Source organism: Mesoplodon densirostris, chromosome 3 (assembly GCF_025265405.1).
Source record: "Mesoplodon densirostris isolate mMesDen1 chromosome 3, mMesDen1 primary haplotype, whole genome shotgun sequence".
NCBI lineage: Eukaryota > Metazoa > Chordata > Mammalia > Artiodactyla > Ziphiidae > Mesoplodon > Mesoplodon densirostris.
The window spans coordinates 154,625,816-154,634,905 of NC_082663.1; the positions used below are offsets into that span (position 1 = coordinate 154,625,816).

General features: G+C 44.8%; 1 non-coding gene across 1 annotated transcript; it reads left to right on the forward strand.

Moving 5' to 3' along the window:
• The first annotated feature begins 7,046 nt into the window (after positions 1-7,046).
• On the forward strand, positions 7,047-7,153 carry LOC132487326 (U6 spliceosomal RNA). The gene has a single exon (XR_009531609.1). It is a non-coding gene; the product is annotated as a U6 spliceosomal RNA (small nuclear RNA).
• Positions 7,154-9,090: the final 1,937 nt, after the last annotated feature.

Here is a 9,090-nt window from a genome sequence, read left to right on the forward strand (position 1 = left end):
ATAACCACTTAATATGTTCTTAAATGCTTTAGCTCCTTTCGGCTTCTCTAAGAGTTTCTGCTTGGTGCTTCTCTTACCTCCAGAGTTGAATGCCACTCCAAACTCACTGTCACAGCCTCATCTGCATACTAGGGCCTCTTGTGGGTCATGTGCTGTCAGGGACCAGCGAGTCTGTAAAGATCTATTTTGTTTTAATATTTTCTCTTTATCTTTGATTTTCAGCTGTTGGATATGATACACCTGCGTGTGGTTTTCTTTGTGTTTGTCTTGCTTGGTGTGCTTTGAGCTTCTGGAAAGTTTTTCAATCTTTATTTCTTCAAATATTTTCTCCTCCCCTATTCTATCTCTCATCTCTTTGACCCCAATTTCATGTATGTTTCCCAGTTTCATAGTATATCAAGGGTAATTGATGCTGTTAATGTATTTATGTGTTTGTTTTTACTCTCTGCTTCAATGTGGATAAGTTCTATTTACTTGTCTTCAAGTTTGCTTATTCTTTCTCCTATAACATCCAATTTGGTGTTTAGCCCATCCATTGTAGTTTTTATTTCAGCTATTGTATTTTTCAGATCTAGAATTTCCACTTAGTCATTTTTTGAAAGTTTTCTATCCATATCCCAGAATATCTCATTATCCCACGTGTTAATTTCCTAGCGCTTCCATACAAAGTATTATAACTGAGTGGCTTACAAACACAGCAATTTGTTCTCTCACAGTTCTGGAGAAGTCCAAACTCCAGGTGTCAGCAGGGTTGGTTCCCTCCTGAGGGAGCATCTGTCTCAGGCCTCTCTCCTCACCTCTGGGGCTGCCAGCAATCCTTGGTTTTCCTTGGCTTGCAGATGCATCACTTCAGTCTCTGCCTCCATCTTCACAAGGCATTCTCCCTTGTGTCTCTATGTGTCCAAACTTCCCTCTTCTTTTTTAAAAAAATATATTTATTTATTTATTTATTTTGGCTGCACTGGGTCTTAGTTGCGGCACATGGGATCTTTAGTTGCAGCATGTGGGCTTCTTAGTTGCGGCAATGCTGACTTCTTAGTTGCAGCATGCAAACTCTTAGTTGCGGCACGCATGCAGGATCTAGTTCCCCGACCAGGGACCAAACCCAGGCCCCCTGCGTTGGGAGCGTGAACTCTTACCCACTGGACCACCAGGGAAGTCCCAAACTTCCCTCTTCTTATAAGGACACCAGTCACTGGATTAGGGTCCAAGCGGACCTCATTTTATAACCATATCTGTAAGGACCCTATTTCCAAATTAGGTCACATTCAAAGGTTCTGGGTGAACATGAATTTTTTGAGGGACACTATTCAACTCATTATTCCCCCTTCTCTCTCCCAATTATTGTTCTTTTCCCATTAAGTATTTTATGTATTTATAATAGTTGTTGTATGTCCTTGTCCGCTAATTCCAATAACTTGGCGTTTTTTTTATGTGGAGGGGACTTCTTCTATTGACTCTGTTTTCTCTTTAAAATTAAAGCACATTTTCTTGCTTCTTCTCATGTCTTATAATTTTTTACTGATTCTAGAATACAAAAGTGAGGGAAAATATAATGGAGTATAACCATATTGAGGTATATATTGTTTTGCTTTGTTTTGGTTATTTTCTTAACAGTGCAAGTCCTTACCTATCTGGCAGTCAGAGGGAGAGGCCCATCATTCAGATTCCTCTTGAGCTGAGCTTTGTGAGAAGTTTAGTAAACTGTACAGTTAGAAGAAACACACTCCACACGAGACCACCATCACTTCTGACCCTAATTGCAAGTTCAGGGGTTTCTCAAAACCACTGTTGGGGATGGCAGTTTTTTGGGACTCACAGAACCCACTCAAAGCTATTATACTCACTATATACACTGCATTATACAGTTTCTTACAGGGAAGGGATACAGATTAAGATTAGCCAAGGGAAGAAGCTCATGAGTCTGGGGAAGTATAAAATGTGGGACTTGGGACTTCCCTGGTGGCGCAGTGGTTAAGAATCCGCCTGCCAATGCAGAGGACACAGGTTCGAGCCCTGGTCCAGGAAGATCCCACATGCCATGGAGCAGCTAAGCCAGTGCACCACAACCACTGAGCCTGCACTCTAGAGCCCTCAAGCCACAACTACTGAGCCCACGTGCCACAACTACTGAATCCTACATGCCTAGAGCCCGTGCTCTGCGACAAGAGAAGCCACCGCAATGAGAAACCTGTGCACCACAATGAAGAGTAGCCCCCGCTGGTCATAACTAGAGAGAGCCTGCGCGCAGCAATGAAGACCCAATGCAACCAAAAATAAATAAATAAAAACTAAATTAAGTTAAAAATTAAAAAGAAAAAAGAAATGTGGGACTTCTGCTCTTTCTTTCTGTGTAGTCAGGACATATTACTTTCCCAGTATCAACATGTGACAATATACACAGACTACTGTGAACTAGGGAGGCTATTCTGAGCCTCAGTATTCAGTTTTAGGGGCTCCATTACTTAGGCACGATTGATCGATTGGTTAATCTCAGTCTCCAGATCAACTGATACCATGTAACCCTAAATCACTTGTGTGGTCTTTCTGGTGTGACCTGTCCCCACCCTAAGGTGTGGTCAGCACCCACCCTAAATTATGCCTTATTCTCTGGCTAGCCCAAGGCCCCCAGAGAATAAGGCATAATTTAGGGGAAACAAAGATATCACCCAGAACCTGAGGGCAAAATCCAGACCTCTTCTGGGGCAAAGTTAAATTCTTTAGGACACAGGCCACCCCTTGCTTCTGGCCAAGACTCTTACAGCAAAATGATCCTATTGCCTAAGAGTTGGGGGGCCAGAGTTGGGATAGGGATAGACTTAAAGAAACAACTATCTGTCCTATAAAGCCAGTACATACATTTTCATATTTTTGTACTAATTCAATTATTCATTTTCCCCCTTGTATCTTATGATAAACTTGTGCAGAACTATTTAGCATAGAAATTAGCTGATGATTAGGTAAATCCAGTCCTTCCTCAGGCCAGTCATTTTCCACCTGTTTTACTTCCTTAGGGGGCTTTAACTCAATTTCCCAATACAGTTGACTATGAATATCAGTATTATAACAAGGCCAGTGTTATACCCTATCCTCAGTGTGGCAGCAGACGTGACCTGAAAAGCTCTGGCACATGGACCAGAATCCCACTCGGCCATTAACAATTAGTCCAGTGATGGAAATGTCTCCCAGACTGATGGCCATTAACAATTAGTCCAGTGATGGAAATGTCTCCCAGACTGATGGATGCCATTCAGGTTTGCAGACTTCCATTCAATTATTTTAGGCTCCAAAAGCAGGAGTGGTCTCAGCAACATGTCATCATCCTTTCAGGCATCTGGTGTAATTGAGCTAAGAGACAATAACGTCTCACTCTGAGCCTCTCCCAAGGCACCAATGTAATATTGGATTTCTCTCATTGCAAAAACCATTAAACTCTGTGCTCAGCTACCATTCCTCCTCCTCCTCTCCATTCATACCCTAACTTTCCCACTTTGGGAGGGGGCGTTAGGGGTGGCCACTGTGCTGGTCCAGATTGTCAGCAGCAATACAAGTCTATGGGACTTCCCTGGTGGCACAGTGATTGGGAGTCTGCCTGCCAATGCAGGGGACAAGGGTTCGCGCCCTGGTCTGTGAGGACCCCACATGCTGTGGAGCAACTAAGCCTGTGTGCCACAACTACTGAGCTTGCGTTCTGGAGCCCATGAGCCACAACTGCTGAGCCCGCATGCCACAACTACTGAGCCTGCATGCTGCAACTACTAGGGCCCACACACCTGGAGCCTGTGCTCTGCAGCAAGGGAAGCCATTGCAACGAGAAGCCCGCACACCGCAACGAAGAGTGGCTCCCGCTCGCTGCAACTGGAGAAAGCCCGCACACAGCAGCAAAGACCCAATGCAGCAAAAATAAATAAATAAATAAATTTAAAAAAATACACGTCTAGTGTAGCACTTGACCTCCCACAGGCCACTCTCACTCCTGTGGGGTAGGGTTAAAAGGGTACAGAACTGGTGGGCCATCCCAATTACTAAGCAATATAGCTGCATTCACTCTCAGTGCCAATTTTGCCAGATGGGGTGAAGGCACAACCCACACCATCAGATCCTTAGGAATCTGACATAAAGGTTTAAAGGTATAGTGACAGTTTCTTAGGGATCATATCTGCTTCCAGCACCTGCAGTTGCAGCCCTTGCCCCGGGACCACTGCATCAGGTAGGACAAAAGAGGTTGAGGTGATGTGAGGAAAAAAGAAAAAAAGTATAGTTATACCAGTTATACCATCCTTCCCACCTCCTCTTCCCCAAGTACCACTCCCCCGAAAGCAGAGGATCTATCTAGTGGGGACTATCCCTTTGGCCCCCCCCCACCATGTTGAGTGTGAGTGCACACTCATAGTGGTGTATAAACCAGCCCTTCATGCCTTTATTTCTCCGCGTTTTAGACAAAATAAAAAAGTTTCACATTGCTAATTAGAGAAATGGAAATCAAAACCACAGTGAGGTATCACCTCATACCAGTCAGAATGTCCATCTCAAAAAGTCCACAAATAATAAATGTTGGAGAGGGTGTGGAAAAAAGGGAGCCCTCCTACACTGTTAGTGGGAATGTAAATGGGACTGCCACTATGGAGAACAGTATGGAGGTTCCTTAAAAACTAAAACTAGATCTATTCTTGTAGATCATGTGATTCATATGATCCAGCAATCCCACTCCTGGGCATACACCCAGAGAAAACTCTAATTCGAAAAGATACACACACCTCAATGTTCATAGCAGCATTATGTACAATAGCCAAGACATGGAAGCAACCTAACTGCCCATTGACAGATGAATGGATAAAGAAGATGTGGTACATATATACAGTGGAATATTACTCAGTCATAAAAAAGAATGAAATATCGCCATTTGCAGCAACATGGTTAGACCTAGAGATTATCATACTAAGTGAAGTAAGCCAGAGAAAGACAAATACCATATGATATCACTTACATGTGGAATCTAAAACAGTGATACAAATGAACGTATTTATGAAACAGAAACAGACTCACAGACATAGAAAACAAGATTATGGTTACCAAAGAAGAAAGGGGGTGGGGAGGGATAAATTAAGAGTTTGGGATTAACAGATATATACTACTTTATATAAAATAGGTAAATAGGGCCTCCCTGGTGGCGCAAGTGGTTGAGAGTCCGCCTGCCGATGCAGGGGATGCGGGTTCGTGCCCCGGTCTGGGAGGATCCCATATGCCGCGGAGCGGCTGGGCCCGTGAGCCATGGCCACTGAGCCTGCGCGTCGGGAGCCTGTGCTCCGCAACGGGGGAGGCCACAACAGTGAGAGGCCCGCATACCGCAAAAAAAAAAAAAAAAAAAAGGTAAACAACAAGGTCCTACTGTATAGCACAGGGAATTGTATTCAATATCTTGTAATAACCTCTAATGGAAAATAACCTGAAAAGGAATATATATATATAAATGAATCACTTTTCTGTGCACCTGAAACTAACACAACATTGTAAATCAACTATACTTCAATTTAAAAAACAGTTTGAATTATCTGTTCACTTCTCCATAAAACTTACTCTGAGGATGACATCTCTGTCCACCCACTTTATGGACCCAGGTGGCCACCTCAAGTGAGCACCCCAGGAAACCTACTTGTTAATTCAAATCATCTTCCAAACCTGGAAGGGGTTCTTCTGATGGGCATCACATGTACTATTTTAATGCACCCCTCAAATTCCCATAGTGGTTTCCACAGGGCTGTGCCCTATATGGTCATCCTGTTAATAGGTCAGTTTTGCATTGCCCTATGTCTGACCATATGGCCAGGCCATTGGCCCCTGTCTGTGAGTCGGTAAAAACCCAAATATAGGGGCTTTTTACTATTGTCCAATTCTTCCATCACTGCTAGGGAAAAAGCAATCTGGCTCCCTGAGTTGATTTGCTTTGATTTTCTTCTATCAAAGAAAATCAAATTTTCTATCAAAGATTTTCTTCTATCTTCCTTCCAAACAGGAAGCTGTCCACTCACCATGGAACTGCCATCCACAAACCAAGCAGCTCTTTGGTGGTCAGTGGAGGGCTGTTCATAGGGCATTGCCCAAGTAGCCCTGTGACCATAGGATCCAGCAGTTCCTCAGGTGGTTCCAGAGTCAGCACTGGAGGAAAAGAGTGAATACACCCTTGCCTCCTCTGGTAGCACGTTCCTGTACAATTTCTATTGTATGTGAGACCCTCCTGGGCATTGTCCTCCCAATTAGAGCATTTCTCCAACATCACCCAAGGAATTGTGGGTATTTCAGGTTTCAAGGTTATTTTATGTCCCTCAGTCATAGGGGAAATCTCAGAGTCCAAAAGCAAGCTAGTTAGTACTGATTTTTCTCTCAAATGCAAATATTCTGGTCCCAAATCCCAGAAGTTGCCACTAGGTGGCACTCACAGGCTTTTGCTGTAAACTCCAGTCTGCACTCCACACTGGGCTTTGGTACAGCAAATTAACAACATTTTGGGCTCTGGCAATCTCCCTGGTTCCCACTTAGCGTGTCCAATCAATACTGGAGGAAGGGTAGATTTCCATGTCTTCTGATTTACAACGCTGGTAGGGGAAGCTTCCCCAGTCAGACATAATATCCATCCCCATAACACATTCAGGTAAAGAAGACACAACCACTTCACATAGTCTGTTCACACCTTCAATTTTCATCCAAACTTTCACCTTTATCCCATCAACCACTGCATTCCTATATCCTCACAGTCTAGCTATAGCACTGTTAGGACTTCACATACAGATTTTGGAATCACAGTGCATGGTGGTGGTGGTGGGGGGGGTCCCATAACAAGGAGTCCCAGAAAAGTCTCTTCAGCATCCTCTGACCATTTTACTCACACGAGTTCATATGGCCTTGGGCCTCCAGCAGGGGTCAGTCCTTATCTTGATTATACTGCAGGACCATTGCCCCAGGTAATTGGAGGTCTCTAGCCATCTTTGCCTTCCAGCTTTTAAAATTCCTCCATACAAGGGTAAATAAGGCAGACTTATTTACAGCCCGTGCTCGCTTCAGCAGCACATATACTAAAATTGGAATGATACAGAGAAGATTAGCATGGCCCCTGCACAAGGATGACATGCAAATTTGTGAAGCATTCCATATTTATATATATATATATATCAGGGCTCTCATCAGTCCACAAAACTTCCAAGCGTTCTGGATTATGACCTTTGTTTTGACCCCATAAAGGTCTGCCTTATTAATCCCATTTCTAAATAATCATTGACAGATTTCCATACTGCTAGGATGCGTCCCATGACCCTCCCTTTGTTTTTCCAGTCCCTCATGACTCATTCCAACCATCTTCACTGTTTGTTGTTTCAGTGTCATTTTTCCCTTCGATAGTGGCCCTAAGACTACTGTCTATAGCTCAGACCAGCTGTAATCCAAGCTTGGCCCAGTCTCAGGATCTGCCTCAACACTCTCTTCTGCTTTCATTTTAGCTATTACAGATAACACAAGGCAGAGTGTATTTCGCTTATTTCTTGTTACTTTGCACTTCCCTATGCATCCAGTGAACCAACTCCTTGGGAGTGGATTCTATCATTTCTAACTCCCATTATTGACTTGTGCCTCCAGTAACTGATCACGGCATAGCTGCAGTTCTGTACCATGGTGAACACATGGCCCTCCAGGAATGAAAGCTTCATCATAGCCCACCCTCTCTCCCAATTCCTAGAGACAGTGAGCGACTCATCTGCGAGCACACCTTTCATATTCAAACCAACCAATCTGGAGCCCACACCACCCCCCTTACACTCTGGGTCACCCTCCCCCTTCCCTGATCACCCCAGAGCCAGTTAACAGACAGCGCTGGACAGCCCACTGAAATTATTCAAATTAGCCAATTCTAAGCCTACTTACCCCACCTCACCCATTCCCTCCTGCAGAAACCGCAATACAGGCTTTTGCCCATATTTCCCCCTCTGCCTCCTGACCAAGGAGGGAATGCTTCCCAATCCATTTTAGGAGACTGAAACCACCTGAAGTTTAACCCCGTGTGGCCCTTCATGGCCTGGCGTGCCTCCAGTTTCTAGGGACTCTGAGTATAAACTTCTTCCTTCATGACAGTCATTTCCTGTCTGTGTGTCTTACAATACTTGATTAAAACAAATCCCAGGAACTCTAACAATTGGAGCAGGATAGTTACAAACTGCTCTTGGCTTACTAACTGGATCCAACAGGCAGCAGCAACTGCCAGGAAGGCACTGCTGGTTGTTGGTGTGCCTGCCTCTTGTTGGCTGTTGCATCATATTGGTTTTTGTGGGGTGCTGCTAAGGAATCCCAACCTAAATTGTGGATCATGAAAAACTGAGCTTTCCCTGAGCTGCTGCATAGGCTACAGTGTCAAGTGTCTGAGACTGAGTGCCGAGGGGCATCTTTCTCCGTGTAGGCAAAGCACCCAGGGGGTCCAGGACAGAGTGCCTGGGGGTGTACAGGTAACTAGCTACACTAGTTTCTCAAAAAGGTCCCTACAGAGGACAAGGAGTGACTGCCCTCCTGGTGCCATGAGATAAGTCTGATCCACTGACCACTGGTGGGGCTGACGGAGTCATTTATAGAAAGTGCCTAGTGTCTGGGATGTTATATGCTCCTGGGGCAGTTGATAAACCACCCCCCCCTTTCCCTTTGAGCTTTGCTGAGTCAAAATTCTGGCCTGTTCCGGGGAGTAGTGGGAGAGTACTCCACTACCTGCCTCGTGTGTCACGGGCCATTCGTGGAGTCAGTGTGAGAGTATCCTCCTCAAGGGACCATGGCACCCTACAAACGTCATTGTTCAGGTGGCAAACCTCTTTGCCGTTGTCTGCTTGTTACTGTCACCATTCGTCCCCTGACCCAGTGGGATGTCAGGGGCCATCCCTGGAGACCAGTGGCTCAATGTCTAATGAAACAGGAACATCTGGGTCTGGCTCTCCCCAAGCCCTTGAGAATGGAGTCCAATTAATATTCACAGGCAGCAAGACCGGCCTGAGAAAGGTGTGATTATCAGGAATCCAGATCTCTCAGAAATGAGGGTTTGGGTTACATCACCAGATAAGCCAC